Source organism: Coptis chinensis, chromosome 1, assembly GCF_015680905.1.
Source record: "Coptis chinensis isolate HL-2020 chromosome 1, ASM1568090v1, whole genome shotgun sequence".
Lineage (NCBI taxonomy): Eukaryota > Viridiplantae > Streptophyta > Magnoliopsida > Ranunculales > Ranunculaceae > Coptis > Coptis chinensis.
Window position 1 is genome coordinate 46,254,572 of NC_141456.1, and position 22,212 is coordinate 46,276,783.

General features: G+C 36.8%; 1 long non-coding RNA gene and 1 pseudogene across 2 annotated transcripts; one reads left to right on the forward strand and one right to left on the reverse strand.

Annotated features, from left to right (window-relative positions):
* Positions 1-612: 612 nt before the first annotated feature.
* Positions 613-2,413, reverse strand: LOC147524286 (uncharacterized). 2 transcript variants are annotated; one of them, XR_015196925.1, is made up of 3 exons: positions 1,861-2,413; positions 1,099-1,660; positions 613-892 (listed from the first exon to the last, which is right to left on the reverse strand). It is a non-coding gene; the product is annotated as an uncharacterized LOC147524286 (long non-coding RNA). The 2 variants fall into 2 exon arrangements; XR_015196924.1 differs by having other exon boundaries at positions 613-1,660.
* A 1,547-nt stretch (positions 2,414-3,960) lies between these two features.
* On the forward strand, positions 3,961-6,106 carry LOC147524287 (uncharacterized; annotated as a pseudogene).
* Positions 6,107-22,212: the final 16,106 nt, after the last annotated feature.

Genomic DNA, 22,212 nt, shown 5'->3' on the forward strand with positions numbered 1-22,212 from the left:
GATCGTTTACTCGACTCAAGTCACTTAGAAGCGAGCTCGCGGGACGAGTACGTGAGATCGGTTTCTTGCCTGAGTCGAGTCACTATGAAGCGAGCTTTGAGGACAAGGATATGAGGTCGGTTGGTATTTTTGTATACACTGGACACGCAGCGATATTCATTGGATGTGAATACACTACAAGAATATCGAAAGTATTCGCCACGGTCATGAGCTGTGGCAAAAGACCTTTAGCCACGGCTTATATAGGCATTGCGGGGACCGAGCCATGCTTTGTGGCTAATCTTTGGCCACGGCTAAAGACTATGGGTATAGCTTCATTTTTTGCCACGGATATAAATCGTTACAAGGGCCGTGGTCAATGTCTCCTTTTGCCACTGCACTAAACCGTAGCCATTCCTCACACGACCCGTGCCCAATGTCTTTTGTAGACTGGGATCTATAATTTGGCAACAGGTTTAGGCCGTGGCAAATGTCTTTTGTGGAGTGTATCTAAAATTTCGCCACAGTTTATGGCCGTGGCAAATGTCTTTTGTTGGATAAATTTTTTTGATTCTAGCACCATACAAAATTCATACAATTCGCATCACCTGCCGTTCATACAAAATTCTATCATTCCAATCAAACCCACAAGAATCTTAATTATCCACAATTCAATATTTCATACTCAATATGTACTTGGCATAAGGTTTTTTTTTTACAACATAGATCCCATTAGGCATCCTAACTTACATAAAAGAACAAATATAACACTCTTTAAAATTTTAAACACTATTTAGAATGACTCTTAAGAAAAATGAAAACATCATCGTATATAGTGCCTAAACTCGACAGACGATATTCCTCATTTGTACCTCTTCATGATCCTGCCTTAGAGTAGGCTTTGAAGATATTTCTACAATATTTAAAAGCAATCATTAGAAATGAAAATCATCTAATATAACAAATATCAAATGAAGGAGAAAGTACTAACCATTACATATGGAATGTTGTTCTAATTAATCCCTGCCAAAGTCTACATCGTAATAGTATTCTTTTAAATGCCTAAAGGTCTACACAATAGTATACATTTATCCCATATAATCATGTAAAGGAACTCACCACGTATATAGAATTCGTTCCAAGGATTTCTGAACCTCCAATTGCTGAAAGAAAGTAACATCAGGTACAGTCCTAGGGCAATCAACAACAATCTGAATAGCTAGCCAAACCAAACATCACAGAACACCGCGGGTGTCAATCATCTCATCTTGAACAAAATGTGAAAATAAGTTACGTAACGTTAAACGACAGAGCACTTGGCGGAGCATGCTGATCTCCTCAGTTGAAGTCCATCACCACAAAACCTCAAGTTTCTCAGTTTTCATCTTTCACTTATAGTTGTTGTTTTTCTTAAGATGGTGCAGGAACAGTAAATTGCAAATCATCTTTGTGACCATTGCAGTCACACTACTAGTCCTATTGGTTCATTGTGAAATTGCTCATGCAGCAATCTACACAGTTGGAGAGGCTCGTGCATTTGGACCTTTAACATTTGTAAGTCGGGCCTACGGGAAAGAGGTTCAGGGCTGGTGATGTACTTGGTAAGTTTGATCTTTGGTAGCTAAACGATCCAGCTGAGTCTCCCAAAACTTGTAGCACCACCCGGCATTATGTTTGTCCCCTGCCAAAATATGTGAAATATGTCATAAAAACTAATAATATATTTCTTTTGTTGTTCGTCTTCATTAATCAGCACTCTTTGATGACACAGTCCCACATAAGTAGTGTGATGGGGATAATAATTGTATAACAAGATGAACCCACAAATTCTCAGGAAGCAGTTACCCTAAAGTATTTCAAAAGATGTTTGAATGTCCAAACCTGTTCTTTCTCAAAAAGAGAGTGTTGCAACCCATCAAGAGCATTTTCCTTTGCTTCTAATAATCGATTAACTTCCTCAATGCTCTCTCAAAGTCTGAAATGAGAATTTAATTGTTGGAAATCAGAGAACTACCGAAGGTGAATGTGAAGATGTAAAACAGTTGAACTATTGCTAAGGACCCTTTATAACTTTAGCAAAAGAGACAAACAAACAAAATTTCTCCCAGTAACTAATCAGCTTCCTATCCGCATATTTATGCCCAAAAACACAATACCGTTCAAGGAAAATGGCACACTCCACTATCCATATACAACGTTCAAATTTGAGTATCTAATTTTGGGTTTTCTGCAAACGATTGGTGGAGGTGTAAGAGTCCAATTTAATAGGGCTGCGTACATTCACAATGATGCAGCCCACCCATAAAAAAATTATTGTAATCTTGTGATCATTACTTTAAATACATAAAGCTCACTTAGCCGAAAAAAGGTTTTAATATAAGTAAGATATACATGTATATAATTATTGTGTATACCGGAAAGAGGTCAAGATGGTTCCTCTTCTATCCCGCCTATAATGACATACAAAAGCACTAACTACCAAAAAAAAAACGAAAAAACCCGGTAAGACATTTAGATTCAAAATTGCAGGTCCTCAAAAAGAGTAGAGGACTCACCGCCAAAAATAAATTGGCTGCTATGTGTTCAATTTTCTCCTTATGTTCTCGCAGAATTCCGGTGATCCTTCAAATAGATCGGACAAATGGTTCTCTATGTCCCTCTGTGTACTTTATGTATTTACCAAAGATGTCATCCCACTCTCGAGATGGCTCCTGAACCTCCCCATAAATGAGCGGTAAGCTGGAATGACTCTCTCCGATATAGAGATCCGAAGTTCATCACGCAATTGAGGATCCGGAACTTTCCAAGTTGATTGGACCTTATATATTTCTTCAAAGGTGCATTGAAGTTCTTAAACCTTTCCTTAAGGATAACCTTAGATATGTTACTAAAGCTCCCACTACCAAAGCAATTCCTTCATCTTTCAAATAAAGGCGAGAACTTTGCTCCAAGAGGCTCTCGATAACATGTAGAGTAATCGACGATCCGGGGCGGGCGCCCGCACTCCATCGATCGGATTCCAAGGGGTGCAAAAGTGCTTAAGAGTGGATTGATCGGATCAGATTGGCAAAGGGTCCCAACTCTTTTATCTGCAATTATACCGGGTAACCGTGGAGTCCGGGATGAAGATCACTGTTAATGCAATATGAGTGAAGTTTCAAGCTGTACTTTATATAGCTCTATTAGTTATTATTACTACTGAAACAAGCACCCTGAGTTTTCATAGAATGAGACTGATGTAATAGGAGTGACTATAAAGTAAATGAATTAGAGCTTCTATCATTTTTCCATGGTACTCACCAAGGGCTTGGGCAGCATTAATCCGTTTCTTAGGGTCCCATGTTAGCATTTTCTTTACAAGATCCTTCGCAGCGTCAGATATAGAAGGCCAAGGTGCACTTCTGATGTCAATCTTACCTTCTAAGATGGCTTCAAATATCCCCTTTTCTGTCTCTGCGTTCAGTTCATTCATTTAAGTGTCTGAGTAAAACAGATCAGAATATTGTTATGAGCATTGATTTCAACAACCGAGACATGACACTAACTAAACTGAGGTAGTGCTTGGTTCAAGCAAAAACACTGCTCAAGAGAATATATAAAATTACCCCGGCACTCCATACATCTATATCCTTCCCATAGCTCCGACCCAATACCTCAGGTGCCACATAATAAGCACTTCCTACAATGTCACGATAAACTTTGCCTGGACAATCATTTTGAAACGAACAGTCGGCATAAAAAGATATGTACATCAATTATCTCATTCAACATATCATAAGTTATTCTAGACTTTGCAATGCCAAACACAGCTTGATAGAAACTAACCTTCTTCAATGAACACTGAGACTCCAAAATCGATGGCCTTAAGAGGAGAATCCTCACCCCGGTTCACTAGTAAGAAATTTTCAGGCTTCAAGTCCCTGGGCATCACTCCCATAACTTTTCAATAAATTTTCAGGCTTCAATGAACACTAAGGCAGGATGGTTGAGAGGTCCATACAGTTCTTCACAATACTCCTTTTGACTGTAACTTGCACTGGGAATCTGGAACATCGTGTCATTAGTGCTCGTTGTACTTGGTTCTATCAGCTCCGTGTATATCTGAAGTATCACAACAAACAATAAGGTAAGCAAATCCATCTAAAAATGTTATGGCTGAGAGCCTGAGACGATAGTATACTTGAGATACTTGCCACGTCCATTGATATATGCTCGCATAAGTTGTAAGTATTGATATTGGGTAACATTTAGGTGGTTCATTTCCTTCAATCGCTTCAATTCCTACATAGAGAGTTGTTACTTGTTAGTGTAAACCAAACTTTATGCTGCAACGACGAAGAATAATAAGTTGAGAAATCAGTTTATATATAGTGATTGTCTTAGAAAACACATATTTATATTTAACTTTAAAATCTAAAAACACAACACCGCGCAAATATTCTCGCTAAGAACATCGAATTTGAGACATTGCATCTATAACATCGCATATCTTTTTTTGGGGTGTCCTCCGGTGAATCGTACTGTGCAGCATCTTGATATTTCCTTTGAAGATAATCTTTCAACTTTTTGGATGACTTCAAAAGGCTAGGAAGAAAAGAAATAAAATCAGCAAATTGAAAGCAATTATCATAGGAAGTAGAATAGATACAAAAAAATGAGAACATTATTTGATGCATAATACTTGTGTAATTTATAAGATTACCTGCAAGATTTGAACTTCTGGCTAAGTTCCTTCAAACCGTTGCCGCTGGATCCAATACCATCGATCAAGTCCCAGCTTCTCTTTATGGTCTCATAACAGTTAACGCTTGTTTCCTACATGGTATTACATACAAGGAATTGGTTGAGGTTCAAAATTTAATTGACCTTGGTATCACCCAGGTAGAATAAAACAGGAGCAGAAGATGCCCAAGCACCCAAAGCAATGTGGGGGTATTTCAAACGGAACCAAGAAGCAAGCACTAAAATTTCAAAAGAAATGGTAAGTTAAAAAAACCATATAAGCTCATAAGATAATCATTCAAGTCAAATACGTCATATGATAAAAATCAACCATTTAACAAAATTCTTCAAGTAGTCAAATATGTCATGACAACACATTCATCTAACCTTGAAGAGTAATCTATTCGTATCTTAATAAAAGAGAACCCACTTCAATCCTGCATCATGCCTAAGACAGTAATGAAACTTGTCATATTATAGGCAACTCAGGAAAAATACCATATAAAAATGGAGCCTAAGACTAGTATGAATCTAAACATCATCAATCAACACAACAAGGTTAATACATTATTAACAGGAAAAATAACTTCTAACAACAAAAAAAGAAAATCCGAACTGTTCTATGAAAGGCAACGCATACCAAACACATAGAAGACCACTAGAGTAAAGAAGCAAATGGACATCACCATGGCCATGAGGTTTAGTCTATCAAAAGCAGATAACAAGAAAACAAAATAGTAAGATTAAAGAAGATTACTGAATATATCCCAAAGAAATTGTAGAGGTCTGGGGTCAGAGCTCTCTCCCTTGGATCCTAGCTGTTCCCATGGCTTATGCTGGACTCACTTTCGTTATTGCCTTTGTCAAGACCCTCAGAAAGTCAAATTCACCAAAGGCTAAGAGACACAAACTGGTAAACAAAAATGCTTTCTTATACAAATCCATAGATGACTTACTCCTCAAAGGATGAAATCAAGTTCAGAATCAAGCTCTACTGGAACTTGTGCAGCAGATAGGATTTGGCATGGAGGAAATTTTGCGCAAGTACATTCGCTATGCAATGAATGAAAAACCCTTCAACCCAGGCATGTTGGCAGACTTGATCCAACTCAGAAAAGCTTCTATGCTGAATGATGCCCAGGTTGCTAAAATTCTAAACGAGATATCAAGACAAATTGTAAGGGACAAAGGTCTAGTTGTCATGGATATTTCAGGATACTCAGAGAAGGGTTTTAAGAGAAAACTTGCTATGCACGCACTCTTTGGGAAGATATTTTATCTATCTGAGCTGCCAGAATTTTGTTCAAGGGAGAGCTCCTTAATCATCAAAGAGATATTTGGAGTTACAGACGAGGATGCAGTTACTCTTTTGTTGCTTCTCAAGAATGATGTGTCCCATGGTTAGAGTTATGGCGTGAGTCGATCGGAGTAGGATTGTATCCCCATCGAGCAATTTTGATGAAGTTGTCGGAAATTACTAATCTTTAGTACTTTGGAGATTTTAAGAGAGAGAGAGAGAGACTCGGTCAGTTATATATTCACCCTTTTCATATGAAGGAACTTGTGAACTTTTATCAATTACATTTTGTAATGTTAATTGGTGTTAAAAAAACAAACTTCTCTTACAAAAATTAAAATAAAAAAAACCCTAAATTAACAACTAACATCAAAATAAAAAAAAAAAAAAAAACAGATATAAGAGTGCAATCCAACCTGGTCCTCGTGACTCTAGCGTGAAAGAGAGAGTGTGTGAGGGGAAAAAATTGATGCTTTTCGTCCATCTTCAACCTGGGTGAGAGACAGAGAGAGGGGGAGGAGGAAAGTTCTATTAGATGAGAGAAGTGAATAAAATAGAAGTACTATTTATAGAGGAGAGAGAGAAGGAAGCCAAATCTTGTTGTTGCTTTAATATCGAGTTTTCTTTCAAACAACTCGAGTCTTCTTCTTCGATTTTTGATAGTTGTTTCATGGTTTCTCTTTATTTTCATGAGGGTTTCATGAGATCTTAACGGACATCAAAATCCAAGTCTGATCCAACGGTGGATAAAACAAATGGACACAGCCGTGGCCAAAATGGGAACTAAAACTCAACTACCCAAACAATACCCCACGGCCACTTAAAAACTTGGCCACGGCTATAGGCCGTTGGACCCTAGCAACAGCTGATGACTGTGGCTAAAACAAGGTTGTACCTGTGGCAAAAGCTCAATTTTCTTGTAGTGATATTACTCCCTCACACTCAGCCAGGAGATGCGCCGGTTGGAGAAGCTGCCTAGGACAAAAGACAACCTTTACAAACTCTAAGGACTGTTTGAGAGATATAGTCTCTTGCAAAAGACTTCAAAGACACTAGGGAAGATCAAAGTTGACACCATTGACAGCATTCACCAGGTTACGACAGTCTGAACAAACGATCAACTTTGAAATACCCATGAGCAGAACCTGATCAAGCCCTTGCTTTAGGGCGAGCAGTTCGGCTTCTTCGGCTGAACTGGCATTAAAGGGCCTGCTTCCTACAAAAATGATTTTGTTGTGCCAAGGATTAATAGTAAAGCCAAGACCACCATCAATGCATAACAAGAAGAGATCAATCACAAGTGATTGAGGTATTAAATATTTGATGGGAGGAGGATGCATGCTTAGCAAGGATTATGGATTTCAGAGCTTGTTGTAGAATCTGTGAAAAGTCTAAAAGGGAATAAGTGGGATCAAAAGTGAGATTGTTCCGATCAAACCAAATGAAGTATGGAACATTGGCAAACATGGTGAGGGAAGCAAGAGTATCATCCTTAGTCACACAGTTACTAATAATTAGATGAATAATATCTTTTACACACCTATGAGCATTCCAAGAATTAAAACATATGGATAAAGGGGAAGCAAACCAAACTTTAATAATATGAGGACAAGTAAATAAAGCATGCTCAATAGTTTCCACACAAAGATTACACCTAGGGCATGCATCAGACGGACAACTAAGTCTATCAAAAAGTATTTTCCTAGTAGGTAAAATCTGTCGCATAGTTTTCCACAAAAAAGTTTTAATACGTAGAGGTGAATGAATATGCCAAATTAAGATCCAAGCACGTTTCAAATAACCAAGAGGATTACCAATAGGATTGACAGATGAGATAGCATTCAAAAGAAACCATTTATATGCAGACTTTACACTAAAAATACCATTCTTTTCAAGAGACCAAAAAAGTTGTTGAGCAGAGTTACCATGGATCTTAATCTTTAAGATCTCAGCTTTAACTTCAAGTAGAAAAGGCAAATCAAGTTTAGCAACATTCCAAGAAAGACAGTCGTGGTCAATAACCTCAGACACATAGGAGAGGTTATCATGGGCAGGTCGAGGCCCAACAAATTTTTTATAATGAAGAGTAGGAATCCAATTGTCTTCCCAGATATTAACATTGAGGCCACTAGAGATAGACCAACAAGGAATAAGGGCTATATCATTTTTAATTTTAATCACATTCTTCCACCAGTTGGAAGCATATTTTTCAGCTGTTGCTTTGAGGAAAGGTACATCATTAAATACTTGGCTTTAAGCAGTTGAACCCAAAAAAGGTTAGGTTTAGTGAGGATTTTCTAGCAGACCTTCAAGATGAGAGCCTGATTTTGAGAGTTAGAGTGTTTAAAGCCATAACCACCAAAACTTTTTTTAACACAACACTGTTTCCAGTTTAACATATGGATCTTATTTTGATTATCCTCACTAACACCCCCACCAATAATTAGCACAAAGCATGTCAAGATCATTACAAAAAGATTTAGATAGTAAGTTAGTTTGCATAGTGTATATCGGCATAGCAGCAGCAACACTTTTAATTAAAGTACCTCTTCCCGCAAAAGATATGAGCTTATTTTTCCAAGAGATAATCTTAGACGAGATACTCTTAAGAATCTTGTTAGTGCTAACATAGTTAGGTTTATCAGGGTTGAACTTAATACCAAGGTATATATTGTTGGAGTTAGACAAAGAGATTTTAAGAATTCGGGAAAGGAGTTTCTTGTGTCTGTGATGAACATTTTGACTGAAGAGAAGAGAGGATTTGTTAAAATTAATTGGTTGACCAGATAGCATACAATACTTACTCATGCAAGTAAGAATATTATGAGCTTCAGAGATATTAGCTCTAGTAAAAATAAAACAATCATCTGCAAACATAAGATGAGTAATGGGAGAAGAATTCCTAGCAATGCGTATACCATGAACTAGATTAGTAGATTGTAGCTCAGTAATGTGCCGAGAAAAGAATTCAGGACATAATGTAAAAAGGAAAGGAGATAAGGGGTCTCCTTGGCAAAGACCCCTAGATGCATTAAACTTACCATAAGAAGAGCCATTTAGGTTAATAGAGAATGAAGTAGTAGTAATACAAGTAGTCATCCAATCAATCCATTTTTGAAAAAGCCAAACTGCTGTAGCATCTTGAAAAGGAAAGGCCATTCGATTTGATCAAAGTCTTTATGCATGTCTAATTTAATAGCCATGCAACCTTGCACACCAAATTTCTTCTTGAGTTTGTGAAGAGTCTCTTGAAGAATAATGGTGTTATCAGAAATTTGTCGATTCTTAACAAAAGCTAATTGAAAAGGGGAGATAAGAATGAGCTTAAAGGATATAAGCCTATAAATAATATTACATAAACTAATAGGTCGAAAGTTCTTAACCTGATTAGGATGAGGAACTTTAGGGATTAAAGTAATATTAGTATGATTAAAGGGTTGGGAAAGAGAGTTGTTTTCAAAAAAATAAGATATAACCTTAAATAAATCATCTTTGAGAAAAGGCAAGTTATCTTGGTAGAATAATGGGGTAAACCCATCAGGGCCAGGAGCCTTACAAGGCTCCATGGCAAAAAGAGCATCATGAATCTCATCAAGGGTGACAGATCTAGTAAGGGTGTCATTATCAGTATCACTAACAACAGGAGATATGTAAGGAATAGTAGCAGGTATAGTAGGGGAACTAGTAGTAAACAAAGAACTATAAAAATCAACAATATGATTACCAATGTCATGTCTAGAATAAAACTAGTCATCACAATCATTTTCAAACAAAGAATTTTATTGTGTTGTCTTCTGATATTAGTGGTTTTATGAAAAAAATTAGTGTTATTATCACCTAAGGATAATTTTAAAAAACGAGACTTGTCTCTTCAGAAAGCCTCTTGACGTAAATCAATATCATGTATTTTATCTTTGATTTCATTTTCCAGAGCAATAGTGTTGTAAGAATTGAAGGATTAGCAATTTGTATTTTACTGAGAGTTTGAAGAAGCTCTTGAACTTCAAAGTCAAGTTTTCGAAAATGGTTTTTGCTCAAAATGCAGAGACCTTTTTGAACTACTGACATATTTGTGACAAAAGAGGAAACGTTGGAGTCATGCTTGTTCCAGTTCAATTCAATAACATCCTTATAAGTGGGGTCAGTAATCCAAGATGATTGGAAGAAAAAGGGGGTTTTATTTTATTTTATTTTATTTGAGGGGGATTTAAATCAAGGTAAATAAGACTATGATTAGAGTGGATAATAGGTAGAGTAAAAAGAGTTGCATTAGGGTAGTTAGTTGGCAGAAGTGTTTATGAGAGCCTTATCCCAGACGTTCTTTTGTGAGTTTAAAAAAAATTTGGTTATTAGTCCACGTATAGGTAACACCAGCAAAACCTATATCATTTAATTCGGCGGCATTGATAAAAAAAGAAAGCTCCTTTGAAGATTTGCTATGTTGGAAGGGTTTATTTCTCCCAAGGGTTTTTTTTTTTGAAACGTTTATGAGGGGTTAGGCAGACCCCAACCTGTATTGATCAAACTTTTTGTTACAACTTACCAATAACATCTTCCTCCACTATTACATTAAGCATCTCCCAAGGGTTTTTGAACTTCATTAAAATCACCTATGATAACCCAGTCATCATTAATCATGTGAGGGCATTGTCTTTTAAGATGGTTCCAAAAAAACCACCTATCGTTTGGTTGAGGGGGTGCATAAATAAAGGAGAGTAGCATATGGTTTTGCCTATTTTCGAAAGAGATTTATGCATGGATGATGTTTTGAGATGAAAAAATGATTTGCATGTCAATATTAGAGGTCCATAAGAGCCATACTCCACCACTAAGCCCATTAGCAGGAAGCAAAAATTTGTTGTTCAAAGGAAGACTAGAAGTTCAGATCCTACTTGCATGCATGTTTGTTTTGGTTTCCATGACAAAACAGATGTCAAATTTGTGAAGTTGTTGTTGTTTTACTCAAGTAGGTTATAGTAGAGGGTTTTTTACTACCGCAACAGTTCCACGAACAGATTTTTAATGATAGAAGGGGGGGGGGGCATGGATTCAGATACAACACGTTTGAAAAAGGAGATGAAACTAGAAGGTAAGCGTCAACAGGCCAGCACAACATGTAAATGAGAAGGCACAATATGTAAATGAGACGATACAGAGAGATTGTATGGAATTATGGAGTAGGTTACCAGATTGGTTAATCAGGATGCGGCATGACTTAGCAGTTAGCATAATGCCCACATGGGAACTCGATCTACCTATTTAATTTGGGTCTTTTAGGTTTTGGTCCTCCTAAACCTCATTAATTGACTTATTAGGCTTTGGTCGTCCTAAATCATCTTGATTGTTTGTAGGTTGTTAGTCAAAATGATTTAGGAGGACCAAAGCCTAATAAGTCGATTAGTGCGGACCAAACCCCAAATACCAATTATTTAGGATGGCCATACCAAACCCTAAAAAATGATGAATTGTACTTGAAAGTTGTTTCTTTATTCACTTATTTTTTGCTAGATTACAAGAGAAGGGGCGCATATAAGAAAGCGTCCCTTACTCAATGCAGCAATGAGTTCTTACATTGCTTACCTTAGTGATAATGGTGAATGTTGAACACCTATCACTTTTAAGAGGGCATGCAACTGAAAGCCTCGTTATGATCCACCTTGTGACTAACTTCATATATGTTCCATAACTTATCTATCACATTTATGTCCCTCAATTGATCTCTTCAATTGTAGCAATTATATATGTCTAAAGTTGTATTAGAGAGAGTTCATTAATTGGCTAGTTTACCTACTTAAATATTTATCAAAGGCATTACATGTCTAAGTGCATTGAGATGATTGTATGGAGGTTAATGATAGATTCAATCTAAAGAGATTAATGATAAAAGGATTGTTCCAGAATTGAAACAACTTTGCTAATAAGATCATGGGTTATACTAGCTAAAATGGATAACACACATTCAGTTCTTATAAATGATTAACAACTTCACCATGAATCGTGGTTATTAACTTATTCATAGTACCAACTAATCAACTATCAAAACACGTCTTTTCTACTGCATGACACGCACAGTAACACTAAAGTGGAGAGTAACAGAAGCAACTCATGGGATCTGGGATTCAAAAGGATGCTAGTAGCATCTCCCTTGGTGCACATATAGAAATTAGAAAGGAAGTATCATGTGGATGCCATTTGATGATTTTCTCCCTTCGCCATTTGAAAACATTTTGTCACGATCAGGTAGGTTTTCTTGAATGACTGGAATGTCCTTGAATTTTTTTTATCTATACATGCAAATTAAACGTTGAAAATGTTAGGGTAGGTTCCATAATCTTTGCTGCTACTGCTTCCTTTACCACTCCAAACCAATGAGCTAAAAATCCCATGACCAAGTCTCCTAGGACAATCTCATCACCTCCAAAAAATTTCTTCTCTCCAAGACCACTGTGTTCTTCTATGATTCTTAGCACCTCCAAACATCATTTTGCTGTTTCTTCTTATTTCTCACCAATTGTTAAAAAGAATTCAGTAATGCATGAGAACTCCAAATAATCATGACGATTTTGATTTCGGCTAGTGATATTGTGAGAAACTTAATTTATTGAGTTTTTTAGGTTTTGGTCCTCCTAAATAGGTGGTATTTGGGGTTTGGTCCTCAATAATCGACTTATTAGGCTTTGGTCCTCTTAAATCTTTTTGACTAACAATCTAAAGATAGTCAACTAAAGCCTAATAAGTCGATTAGTGATAGGGTAGGGATCGGGTCGAATATGGCTATATATATCCGAATAGTTTCACAAATCCGAATCCGAATAGTTTCACAATATCCGAACCCGAACCCGATTAAAACCGAAATTGAATATCCAAACCCGATCGGATAACACTAAAAATTCAAAAAAAGCCCAAAAATTATATCCGAATCCGAATTCGAACCCAAACCCGAATCCGGCCGGAATACGTAAACGGATATAAAAATCGACTCGAACCTGATGTATTCGGTAATCGAGTCAGGTCGGATTTGGGTCTACCCGACCCGATTCCCTACCCTAATTAGTGATGACCAAACCTCAAATATCCATTATTTAGGAGGACCAAAACCTAAAAGACACAATTAATTGGGTTTAAAATAAGCCAAAACCGATTAACCGACCCACTGATGTCCTCAACTTCGGGCAAATCTGTTTCAATTTTCGCCTAAAATTGATTTGTAAATTTTAGACAATAAAGAGAATAGAGAAGATGAGTCCTCCAACGGAAGGAGAAGTTTGTAAGGTTTCAAAGCTGCCGGACGACATCTTTTTCGACATTATATCAAGATTGCCACTCAAAACAATCTCTGCATGCAAATGGGTGTCCAAAACATGGTACGCTTTAATCCTTAACCCTCGTCTCGCAGAAATCCATTTTGCTAAAACCAACTCTCCATGTGTACTGTTTGGCGGATGGTACAAGAAATTCCACTTGATAGATAACGAATGTTTTGATAGTTTCGACACGTCAGCAACAACATACCATATTGAGTTTAAAGAATTTAATGAAAACTTTACTATGGACGGTTCTATTAACTATTATGAAGTTGTGGGTTTGGTTAATGGATTAGTTTGCTTCTGCCACGAGAGTCACGAGGGTTGTTTTAATGGTTCCCCGTATTATGTATGTAATCCCATTACTAAAGACTATGTCATACCCCCAAAGTCTCCTAATAATCACATTGAGCCTCTTGGGTCAGGGTTTGGTTTTGATTGATTAGAGAGTAGAATTGTATGATTGATTACTTTTGTTATGGTGTTTAGTTCTCTTTTCTTTTTGCCACTTTTCTTTTTGTTGGAATCAATTTCATGTTCTTACTCCAGTATATGGCTTTAGCTCATAGTTCTTTCTCCCTTATTCATTTTGTTGTTGTTGTGTGGTAAGATTCCCCATAAACGTTATATTGTGTTTGGTAGACTTACAAAGTCCTATAATCCAATTTTGGGTTTTATCTCAATGTTGTGGTGATTGTCAACACGATAAATTTATAATAAAAAATAGCAGCTTCTGGGTTATATGGGTGTCTGCCTCTAAATATAGTTCATATTTGATGTTAATCATCCTCGTGAAACTTCAGGTGTTGTTAACATATGGTGGATATATGATGGAGTAAGACATTGCACTCAAGGAACCTGAATAATAAGACATAATGTATGCTGTCTTAATCCGATGTGATATGCATTAGTAGAGATGATTCGACTTCAACTAATCTTGAATTTTTTGATAACTACCATCTTTAACATAAGGAATTCAGAGAATATTTTATTGCAAACATTACGTAGTGGGTTCAGTTTATTGGTTGTTTATGTTTCTGCATCAACTTTAACTATGAGTTTATTGTTCACCCTACTATATTTGTGATTCTGTTACAAAGCACATAATGCCTTTAAAATTTCCTTAAAATAATGTTGATCCTATTGCCTGTGGGTCCATTTTTGATTTACCTACTACTGAGTGCAAGGTGATTCAGATTTAAGGAATTCATCGATAAAGGGATTGAAGGCGAGATATATATATATATACTCTCTGGTCCAACAGCTGCAAATTATGGTTGGGGGTATCCTTTAGGGGAGTTCTTATGCTGGACATTTTAGTCTTGATGGTCCTTTGGCTGAGCCGATGAAGTTGTCTTTGACTGTATATTTTGCTTTGTCTATAAAATTAAGTGCTTTAGTTAGATTCAGTAATTGTCTTACTACTTTCTTACTCGTAATGGTTTTAAATGTCTGTCTGTAAATCGAATCTTTGATGATATCCCTTGGTACAATCACTGTTCATACATTAACATGAGCTATGAACACTCATTGTTCATATAAACAATCATTGTTGGTTGTTCATACCTATTGGAGTACATTATATTGAACAATGAGTGTTCATATGAACAATGAGTGTTCATATGAACACTCATTGTACATTATATTGGGGTATGAACAATCACTGTTCATACCTCAATATAATGTATGATCAGTAAAAACACCTATTGGAGTATGAACAATAATTATTGTTTATACCTTAACATGAGCTATGAACAATCATTGTTCATACCTATTTGGGGTATGAACAATTAATGTTCATACCTCAACATAATGTATGATCAATAAGAACATTTATTGGAGTATACACAATCATTGTTCATACCTATTTGGGGTATGAACAATCATTATTCATACATCAACATGAGTTATGAACAATCATTGTTCATACCTATTTGGGGTATGAACAATCAATGTTTATACCTCAACATAATGTATGATCAATAAGACCACTTATTGGAGTATGAACAATCATTGTTCATACCTATTTGGGGTATGAATAATCATTGTTCATACATCAACATGAGTTATGAACAATAATCATTATTCATATGAAAAATTATTGTTCATACCTATTTGGGGTATGAACAATCAATGTTCATACCTAAACATAGTGTATGATCAATAAGAATACTTATTGGAGTATGAAGAATAATTGTTCATATATGAAGAATAATTGTTCATACCTATTTGGGGTATGAACAATCATTGTTCATACATCAACATGAGCTATGAATAGTCATTGTTCATACCTATTTGGGGTATGAACAATCAAAGTTCATACTTAAACATAATGTATGATCAATAAGAACACTTATTGGAGTATGAACAATCATTGTTCATACCTATTTGTGGTATGAACAATAATTATTCATATATGAAAAATAATTACTGTTCATACTTATTTGGGGTATGAACAATCAATGTTCATACCTCAATATAATGCATGATCAATAAGAACACTTATTGGAGTATGAACAATTATTGTTCATAGGGTATGAACAATGATTGTTCTTATTGTTGATATCTTTTTGGGGTATGAACAATCAATGTTCATACCTTAACATAATGTATGATCAGTAAGAACACCTATTGGAGTTTGAACGATCACTGTTTATACATCAACATGAGTTATGAATAATTATTATTCATACATCAATATATTGTATAAGGTATGAACACTCATTGTTCACCTATTTGGATATGAACAATCATTGTTCATACACCAGCAGAAGGTATGAACACTCATTGTTCATAGTAAAATGACAGAAAGGGTAAAATTGGAAAATATTTATTTTAAATCTTGGTCATTTGTCATTGAGGGTTATTTTCACGCGAAAAATGGTTTTCAGGGTTATTTTCACCTAAAATTTGTCCTTGTGAGTGATTATAGAAAAAATTTGTCCTCTAGAGTTCTTTTGAATCGAAATTGGGTCTTAAATTCTTGTGGGCGTAGGCAACGACTATGCCGAATCACTTAAATTCTTGTGTCTATTTTGTTGAATTGGGATGATGGGCCTAATGGGTCTTTGGTTATGCCGAAATAAGTTAAAATTTCATATTCTTCTGAAATTTCAGCTACACTATTAAAACAAAGTTAAGGTTTTAACAAAATGGTGATGAGAGATTTGTGAGTTCTTCTAAAAGGGGACTTTGGGTGTTCTATTGAACAAGGTGAGTGTGTAACACTATTTGATTCTCTCAATTTGAAACTTCTCATTTAGTTGTGGATTAGGCATAAGCCAAACCACTTAAATATTTGTGTCTCTACTACTTGGTTGGTTATTTCTTGCATAGTTGATACTTTGTATGCTTTGGTTGGTTGTGATTCACCACTCCTCTCAAGTTGTTGTTGTTATTGTTATCGCCATTTGTAGTTGTTATCGCTTCCGTTGCACAACAAATTGGTATCGGAGCCAAGGTTCTACTTTGGGTTTGTATTTGTGGTTATTGGAGGAGTCCAAGTGTTTGAAGAAATTCTCAAGTGAGTTTCTTAGTTGATTATTGTGGTTGTGGTACTTGGGTTCTCTTGTGACTATCAAGTGTTTTTTGAAATTCCCAAGAAGGTGTTTCTTTGGTTATTGTGGATTGTTTGGGGTGTGTGAAAGTTTGAGAATAGTATGTTGACAGAGTCCATGATTACTCTTACGACTTCTACGTCTAAGGAGAAATCTTCTACGACTTTAAATATCAATCATGCTAGAATTGATGTGGAGAAATTCGATGCATCTAACAATTTTAGTATGTGACGTTGTGAAGTTATAGATGCACTATGCCAACAAGACTTGGATGATGTGTTAGATGAAAAGCCATCGGATATAGAGGAGAGTGTTTGGTCTAAGAAAAATCGGCGAGCTTGTGGTATCATAAGATCGTGTTTGGCTAGGGATGTGAAGTACCTTATTCTCAATGAGACTTCGGCCAAGGAAATCTGGAGAATCCTTGAAGAGAAATATTTAGATAAGAGAATGGAAGGTCGTGTTTTTATGAAATCAAAGTTGTATGATATGAGAAAGAAAGAAGGTGTTTCACTAGCTCAGCATATGAATTAGTTTAACAAATTACTTACCGATTTATTGAACATTGAAGAAGAAACGAAGAATGAGGACAAAGCTTTCCATCTATTGAGATCTCTTCCTAAGGAGGAGTATGGGCATATCAAAACCACCATTATGTTTGGGAAGAAAGCTTTGAACTATTCTGAGGTGCAGACTGCATTGACCAGTTGGGATATGATGAACAATAATGAAAGGGAGTCAAAATAGTCGACAAGCACTGCTTTTGTGGTAAGAGGGAGTCAAATGACCGCTCGAATTCTGGTGGAGGTAGAGGGAAATCTCATTCCAAGTCAAGAGGGAGAACTCTAGCCCGAAATGAGTGTGCTTTTTGTTATGAGGTTGGGCATTGGAAAAAGGACTGCAAGAAGTTAAAACACAAGAAGAAAGATGCTGAACAGAAACAACCCAATGTCAACATTGCTCAAGGAGGTAATGATTCAAATAGTTCCAATTTTTCTTTTTCCGTTACATCTAGTGTTTGTTTCATTGACTCTAGTGAATGGATTTTGGATACGGGTGCTACCTATCATGTTTGTCCCATATGGGAGTGGTTTTCAAGCTTCAAGGAGTTTGGTAGTGGAGATGTGTTGATGGGGAATGATCAACCTTGTTGCACTTTGGGGATAGATAATATTCTTCTCAAGATGTATGATGGAATGCTTTGGGAATTGGAGGATGTTAGATATGTTCTCTCATTTAAGAAGAATCTTATCTCTGTTGGTTTTTTGGAGGCTAAGGGCTACAAGGTAGCTATTGCAAATGGTGTTATGAAGTTAGTCTCAGGAGCAATGGTTTTCATGAAAGGCATACAGCGGAATAACTTGTACTATTTAATAAGCACTCAAAACTGTATTATAAAACCCCATAGAGACGTAACATTTCGGTCATTTTTGTACTTAATAATCATGAAATAATCGCATTTTCGTGCTTTTTGCAGGTTGGAGCAACTAATGTAAAAATGATGATAAAGCCAACATTTAAGCACGGAATAGGGAGTATACATAAGCCTTCCGATCAAGCCCACATGAAGCCTAACAAAATCCGGACTAAAGCCCAAAGACTAAAACAGTACATAATCCAGTTAGAAACGGGATTATGTGCACAGAAGCGTCAAACTTCCAAAGCCCATATCTCTTGAACCAAGACTCCGAATGCGACGAGTGAGCTGCCCAGATGATCAGTGCAACGAACTCTATTCATAAGCGGGAAGTTGTAAAAATGCCAAAAGACCGGACCACCACTGGACATTGCACATGGACCCACTAGGCAGGCTCGCAAGATTTGATGAGTCATCATGAAAGTCAAGATAAAGGTGTAAATAATTGATGCAAATTTGACACCTTACATGAAATTAATGAAGTGGTTAGATTTAGGTGATGATTATCTAAAAAAAGGAGAGGTGTCAAATGGGGGTTAGTTTTGGATAAGAGGAAAGTAAATGAGGGGGGAGTGTTTAACGTGGGAAAAGAGAAAAAGACTCTCTTATGTAAAGGGGGGCTGATTTTGGGAGTTAGCTAGCATTTACTTTCTTGACTTTTATTTATTTTACATGCCTTGTCTTTACTTTTAGTTTTTTGGGTAGTTTTTGTTGTTTTGGAGAGAAAAGCTTGTAACATGTTAATGGGGAACTCTCTCTAGTTTTTAATAAACTTTTCTTTATTTAAGAAAATAGGTTGTAGCTTCTTGTTTTATTCTCTTTATCTTTCATTTTACATATCTTCTTGTAGTTTAATCCAATCCTAGGATCATGAGCTAAAACCCTCTGAAGTGGAGGGTTAATGAAGCTCATGTGAGGATTCATATCAATTTTTTAGGAGTAGGATTCATTACCTGGACTTAAGGATACATGGATACATGGTAGGATTGTGTTTTATGTGTCCAGGAGTTGAAAGGGAGTTTTAGAGATGAAATTCTAGTTCAACTTCTTATGCTAGGGAAATGGACTTAGAGATGAGTTCATTTCGCTAGGGATCGACGCTCAAGCCGGTTCGAGTTTGATAATGAACCCAAAATAGCTTAGAGATGGTGGTAATCCGATACTAAGATAGGATAATATGACCTTGCATGAGCATCATGATCCTCCACTTCTTCTTCTTCTCTTTGAATATCTTAGGAAAAATCTTAGTTTTACCATAATTTTGTATTTCGCATGTTTAGCGTCATTTAAGATTTAACAAAACAACTTAGCTAGCAAACACTACGAAACTTACTCACTATGTTTCCTAACTTAGAGCATTAGAAATTTGTATGCTGTCCTTGAACTTAGATTGGTTAGAAACCTTTACTTAAACTATATGCATGATCACGTGAGTAAGGATTTGAAGTTTATACCGAGCGGAATCGAGTTATTCGTATCTTAAGACCATAGAAGTGTAGAGATCACTATTTGAAAGGTAGTACAATCACTAGGGAAGTATCTGTTACTGAGCATTCAGAGGCAATTGCTAAGGAGGCCAACAGATTATGGCATATGCATCTTGCGTATGCAGGTGAGAAGTCTTTGCAAACATTAGTGAGGCAAGGACTGTTGAAAGGTGCTAAGACCTGTAAGTTAGATTTTTATGAACATTGTGTTATGGGCAAGCAGGCAAGGGTGAAGTTTGGCACCGCTATCCACCATACATGTGGAACCCTTGATTATGTTCATTTGGATGTTTGGGGTCCTTCTAGGAATGCATCTCTTGGAGGGAACAAACATTATTATGTGACCTTTGTTGATGATTATTCTAGGCGTTTGTGGGTATATACCATGAGAAACAAAGATGAAGTCATAGATATCTTTGTGAAGTGGAAGAAGTTGATTGAAACTCAAACTGGCAGAAAGATCAAAAGACTCCGTACTGATAATGGTGGTGAATACACGAGTGACCCGTTCTTGCAAGAATGTCAAGATTAGGGAATATAGAGACACTTCACAGTGAAAGGTACACCACAACAGAAAGGGGTAGCTGAGTGCATGAACCGTACTCTAATGGAAAAGGTGCGGTGTATGTTGTCCAATATTGGATTGGGCAAAGCGTTTTGAGCTGATGCTTTGATTTATGCATGCTACCTTGTTAACAGGTTACCTTCGTTTGCAATTGGAGGTAAAACTCCTATGGAGGTTTGGTCTGGTAAACCTGCTCAAGATTATGATTCCCTTCGTGTGTTTGGGTGTCATGCTTACTTTCATGTCAAAGAGAGCAAGTTGGATCCTAGAGCAAAGAAAGCTATCTTTGTGGGTCTGAAAGGTGGAGTTAAAGGTTATAAGTTATGGGATCCGCAAGATAAGAAGTTTGTCTTGAGCAGAGATGTGACATTTGATGAGGCTTCTATGTTGAAGTTTACTGACTCTCAGCAGGTGGAGAGTATGGCCAAAGAGGTATTGCAGTAGGTGGAGATTGATGCGTCTTCACCTAGTCCAGATGGTTCTGTATCTAGTAGATTGGTAACCATGGGTAGTCAGTCAGTTGATGTTCCAGTTGAAGACACAGAAGTAATGAATACAGGTGATGGAACAGATGATGATGTAGAGAATGTGGCTCCATTAAAGGAGCAAATTAATGTTGGTCCTTTGGCTCCGGTTCATGAGCCTATTTTGCAACTGATAAATCTAAGAGGAATGTTCCCCCATTGTATTGGCTAAACAATTATGCTACCTATACACTTTCCGTTATTGAAAGCCTTGACGAAGATGCTCCTTCTTCATATTATGAAGCAATCCAGTGCTCGTAGTCAGAAAGGTAGAAGACAACTATGGATGAGGAGATGCAATCTCTTCATAAGAATGATACTTGGGTGCTTGTAAAGTTACCTAAGGGTAAGAAGGCGATTGGTGGGAAATGGGTGTTTGCATTGAAAGAAGGATCTCTAAGTGATGAGTTACATTACAAGGCAAGATGGGTAACTAAAGGTTATGCTCAGAGGGAGGGGATTGATTATAATGAGGAGTTTTCTCCAGTTGTGAAACACTCCTTCATACGCATCCTTTTGGCCTTGGTAGCTCAGTATGATTTGGAGCTAGCCCAGCTCGATGTAAAAATTGCTTTTTTACATGGTGATTTAGAAGAGGAGATCTATATGACTCAGTCGAGAGGGTTTAAAGTTGCAGGAAAGGAGGATTTGGTGTGTAAACTGAAAAAGTCGCTATATGGCTTGAAACAGTCTCCCAGGTAGTGGTACAATCAGTTTGATTGGTTTATGCTAGGGCTTAAGTACACAAGAAGTCATTATGATCATTGTGTCTACTTTCGCAAACTACATGATGGTTCTTTCATCTACTTGCTCTTGTATGTTGATGATATGCTTATAGCCTCAAGAAGCAAGACTAAGATTGATGAGTTGAAACAGCTTTTGTCCTCAGAGTTTGAGATGAAGGACTTGGGTGAAGCTAAGAAGATTCTTGGCATGGAGATTTAGAGAGATAGAGCAAAGGGCAGAGTTTGGTTGTCTCAAAAGACATATTTGAAGAAGGTACTACAGAAGTTTGGCATTGATGGGAACACTAAGTCTGTGAGTACTCCTCTTGCCCCTCATTTTAAACTTAGTACTACTATGTCTCCGAGTTCTGATGAGGAACGTGAGTACATGACTCATGTTCCATATGCTAGTGTTGTTGGTAGTTTGATGTATGCGATGGTATGTACTAGGTCGGACATTTCACAAGCTGTTAGTGTTGTTAGTAGGTATATGCACAATCCTGGGAAGAAACATTGGCAAGCTGTGAAATTGATTCTACGGTACATTCTTGGTACTGTAGATGTTGGTTTGAAGTTTGAGAGGGATACTAGTCAGCTCTGTGTGGGTTATGTGGACTCTGACTATGTAGGTGATT